Here is a 5,334-nt window from a genome sequence, read left to right on the forward strand (position 1 = left end):
GATTTGTATGAGTCTGGCTAATATTGTTTAGCATAGTGATCTCCAGTTTCTTGTATTTCCATTTGAATGTCATGGTTTCATTTCCTTTTGTGGCCAAATAAAATTCCACAGTGCATGTGTAGCACATTTCTTTAACTGTTCATCTTCTAATGACCATCTAGGTTGGTCCCTTTTTTTTGTGATGGCGAACATAGAATCAATGACCACTAATGTGCATGTGTATCTCTGTGCTATGCTGAGTTTAAGCATTTTGAGACTCTCAGATTTAGGTCATGTGGCTGGTGTACCTTTAGTTTTCTTGAAGAACCTCCACACCAATTTTCACAGTGTTTTCACCTACTTTATCTTGCCAACAGCAGCATGGAAGGGCTCCTGTTTCCCCACATCCTTCCCAGCACTTGCTATCATTGTTTTTCTTGATGGCAGCTATTCTGACTGAGTTGAGGTAGACTCTCAAATCAGTTTTAATTTGTATTTTCCTGGAGGACAATGATGATGATGAGCACTTTTTGAAAGGTGTAGGTTGTATTGGCCATTTCGCTCTCATTTTGAGAATGGACTGTCCTGGTCATCGGTCCAATTAATGGCTGATCTGAGGAAAATTTTGGTGTTTGATTCCTGCACTTCTTCCTATGCTCAAGATACCAATCCCCTACTTGAGTATAGTTGGCAAAGGTGTTTATTTCCTCTCCTGTCAAACAGTTTGCTCACTATGGTGAGCACTCCTATTGCTGTGAAGAAGCATCTCATATTCACATAATAGCAATTGTCAATCCTTGATGCTATCTCTTGCCACTTGAGTATCATTTAGAAAACCCTGCCTTGGATCTTGAAGAGTTTTCCTGACTTATGTGAAAATCCCTTTTGAATTTATATCTTCAGAGTGTGAGAGACATAGATTGAGTTTCATTATTCTATAGGTGGATATCTAGTTTTCTCAGAACCCTACATTTTTGGTGAAAATTTAGTGATCTATGTGGGTTTGTTTCTGGGTCCCTTACAATATTCTGTCAGTCTCCATGCATGCCTTTGCATCACTACCATCCAGTTTTGCCACCATGGCTCTGTCATACAGTTTGAGATCAGGTCAGGTATTATGATCAGATATAACCACTGCTCATTCTTCTCAGGACTGCTTTTGCTAATCCAGGCCTTTGATGTTTCCATATGAATTTTAGGATTGCTTTTAATTACCATTGTGAGGAAATGTCACTAGAATTTGAGTGAAGATCAAGTTTATATATAGGTCACTTTTAGTCCTACAGATATTTTTACAGTATTGATTCTACTGAGTCATGAACATGAGCTGTCTTTTCATCATTTTGTGTGTCTTTCCCTTTCTGTTTTCCATGTCATTAGGTTTTCATCACAGAAGTATTTTTACTTCCTTATTTAGGTTTATTCCTAGCCATTTTATTCTTCTTGAGGCTATTATAAATGAGATACTGATTTCTTTCTTGGCAAGTTGACTATGGCGTATATAAATGCTACTGAGTCTTGAATGTTGATTTCACCCTTTGCTACATTGATAAAAGCATTTGCCACATTTAAGAATTTTCCGTTAGATTCTTTAGGTTGATGCCGACTGTAAATAGTGACAATTAGACTGCTTCCTTTCCAACTTGTTCCTCTTTTATTCCTTTTGCCATATAACTCTGATTAAGACTTTGAGCACAAGGTTGATTACGAGCTGTAGGAATAAAGAGTCATCATCCTGATTACCTTGATTTTAGAGGAAATTCTTTTACCTTTCTCCCATTTATTGAAATGTTGGTTTCTTTTTATGTTTCCGTATGCTGTGCTAAGGTACCCTAAGAGAAGCAACTTAAGGTAGAACAGGTTTATCTGGATTCAATTCCAGGTTAGGCTATCATTGCATGAAGCTAAACAACTATAACATATTCGCAGAAGGCCTAGGTCAGTTCAATGCAGGTTCAGTCTATATGAGCCCATATAGCCTAGGATACTGGATGCTGTAGGTTTTCTTGTGGTGTCCTTAACCCCTCTGGTTCCTACAGTCCTTCCTTCCCCTCTTCTGCAGGATTCCCAAGTTCTGACTACTGTTTGGCTGTGGGGCTCTGCATCTAGAAAACAAACTTCTAACTTAACAACAAAACATACAAGATACAAAAACAAACTGAAAATCAGCACACAAATCCAGGGCCAGAAAATGGAAAAAATAATACAACCAGGAATTTAAAAAGTATCTACAGTAAAAGTAGAAATACTGAAAGACCTTAAAGGAGTAGGTGGGGAAAGAAGAAAATGGAGAAATTTCAAGGTTAAGAAAGAGAAAACAAGAATGAATAGCAGTGGAGAAGAATATTACAATGAGCTAAGAGGAAAAGGAAGAGCTCACCAAATATTTTTTGAGAGCAGGAAGAAACAAAAACAAAATATTCTCAAAGAACACCAAATCAGTTAAATGCATGAAGTTGAATATCCTGATCAGGCGCAGAGAAATTGAAGTCCAATTTGAGATTCAACAAAACCAGAAGATTCAAGGCCATGCTGCTCAAAAGTGCCTCCACTGGCATCCTGTGAAACTTTTCTTTGGAGAGCTCAGAGTTCAAAGCTGGAACAGAGAAACAGTGAAAAACATATCAAGTGTTTCTCATCACTATCAGTAGGTTGTTCAGGAGAAAGAAAGCTGTTTGCATAATGTCCTTGAAAGCTCTAAGCTGCCTGGCTGAGAAGAGGAGAGAAAACATCTTGTCAGTCAGTCCTTGGACAGGTGGAGTTCCTTCCTAGGGAGTAACAAAGTTCTATGGAAGAGGAGTGCATGAAGCAGGGGAGTGTGGGAAAGTCTATTACCTGCATGCTACACCCCAACTCCCTTTCTGTGAACTCATTAGAGTAATAGGAAATTCATATGATTGAGCAAGACAATATATGGGGTTTATGAGGCATTAAAAATGTAGGATAAATCAAAGTTAGAATCACTGCCAGTGAACCTAGAAGGGGAAGAAGCCAAGAGAACCAATTAGGCCAGTCCACCAGGAGGAGGGTGTGATTTTATAGATCTCCTCGAGCAGTCAAGCCAACCGTTGTTAGACCAGGAGTTATCTGTCATATTGAAGCAATACATACCAGGAAACTGATGATAACCCATATGATGTTCTGCCAGTAAGTAAATGATGGCAGCACATTTTGCAAAATTGCTGTTCCAAATTCCTTAAAATCTGTATATAACTCCCCTAAGATAGTAGCAGAGGCATTGATAGTGTTGCTGAAGACACAGGCCAGTTCAGAGATTTCCTCAGTTGAAGGAAAGCTATTGGTCTGAGAAGCAGGAAGGCAGTTTGCTTTAGGCCTAACAAGTAAAGATTGTCTTCACAAGTAGATGTAGATTGTGTTAGTTAAGGTGGAGAAAGAGTTGAAGAACTCTGTCTACAGAGCAGTATCCCTAGAAATGGGTGGGCAATGCCTTACAGGTTGTGTGATTACATGAAATGGCCCATTCAGAAGACAAAGCTTTGCTCCAAAAGGCAAAGACATATTTCTTTCCAAGGGACTTTCTTAGTGAGGGGTTTATTGCTGTGAAGAGACACCATGACCACTGCAACTCTTATAAAGGAAAACACTTATTTGGGCTGGCTTACAGTTTCAGAGATTTAGTCCATTATCATCATGGCAAGAAACATGGCAGCATCCAGGCAGACGTAGTACTGGAGGAGGACCTGAAAGTTCTACATCTTGATCCACAGGCAGCATGGAGAGAGTGTGAGCCACACTGGGTGTAGCTTGAGCATATGAGACCTTAAAGTCTGACCCCACAATGACACACTTCTTACTCCAACAAGGCCACACCTCCTTATGGTGCTATTCCATACTAGCCAAGCATTCAAACACATGGAGTTATGAGGCTATTCCTGTTTAAACCACCACAAGGGCACATAGTCAGCCTTCATGGAAGACAATGGGTAAAAACACTGGATGTTTGTCATAATTGGGTCACCCTGTAAAGTGACTTCTTCACCTGTGATCATGAATGGAAACCAACATCATGGGGAGCATGGTTGTAGAGGTGACAGTTTTTCTTGTTACTCAGATCAAAGCTCAGATTATTAAGTAAGTTTTTAAAATTGTCCCCAAGTGGGTGGTAATGCTTGCTGTGTGTGATGCATAATTTTCTCTTTGGGGATGGTGATGTGCCTCCATTTGAATGACATTCAAGGTGTCCTCATCATTGAAATTATGCTCTTTCATGATGATTCTTTGATCCAAGCTTCATTTTAGTTGTCTGTGGAAATACAGCACATCTCTGACCCCTTCACCTTAGCAAAGTCAGACTTCCAAGCACTATCAACTTCTTTCTATCAAATTGTCTGTGAGCCTCTGGCAGAACTGTCAGTCCAACACTACTGTTCATCTGAACTCTTATGATTACACAAAAATCTTAAATTCATACAAAATAAAGTCAGAGATAGCAAATATTTAGGGGGGAGTAAGATTTATCCCTGTAGGTTTCTCAGGAAATGTTTTGATGATATGATGTTTGTGTTTAACTATGGCTTGGCCCTGTAGGTTGTCAGGAATATATGTGATATTTCTAATGTGCCAATCAGCTCAGAACACACAAAGTGAGCACTGGCACGTATGGGTGCATTAGCAGTCTTGATTGTACTAGGTAGAGCCAAAATATTAACCATGTTTACTAAACATGTAACAACATGAACTGTTCTTTCTCCAGGTAGCACTATAGCTCATGTGTAACCCTAATAAGTGTCAAGACGTGAACAAAGTAGAAAAGAACAGAGAATCTAATATGACTACCACCCATCTGCAAGAGCTCATTGGGTGACATCTGTGAAAGAAGGAGTATTTGAAATGGCCCACGAGGGATAGGAAATTATGATATATAGTGGTTGGGATCTAGGGGAAAAAGCATTTTTTGCACGAAAGAAGCCTGAACATGCGTAACTGCATGGGAGAAATTAGATAGCTCTAAAGACTACCAACCTAGCCACTTGATTATACCCTTTACAAGGGGACCCAGAAGACCAGAATGAGAGCTGGTATGAGTAACATATACAGGATGGATTCATTGAGGATTGATCACCATAGGAAGATTAACATTTTGATTTTGAGCTGTACTGTTTGATTAACAGCCTCTTCATGCCACCAAGTGCTGAACTGAAGGAATTCAGCAAAGGAAGTCCTCCTGGTCAGTGTGTTCTAGTTCTGATGAATGTAGTGGTTTGAATAAGAATGTTCCCTCTGCCCCCATTCCTAGACTCATATATCTGAATGCTTAGTCATTAGGGACTGACTAAGAATTGTGGCCTTCTTGGAATAGGTGTAGCCTTGCTTGTGGAAGGAAGCATGCCTCTG

The sequence above is a fragment of the Mastomys coucha genome, chromosome X, assembly GCF_008632895.1.
Source record: "Mastomys coucha isolate ucsf_1 chromosome X, UCSF_Mcou_1, whole genome shotgun sequence".
In the NCBI taxonomy this organism is placed as follows: domain Eukaryota; kingdom Metazoa; phylum Chordata; class Mammalia; order Rodentia; family Muridae; genus Mastomys; species Mastomys coucha.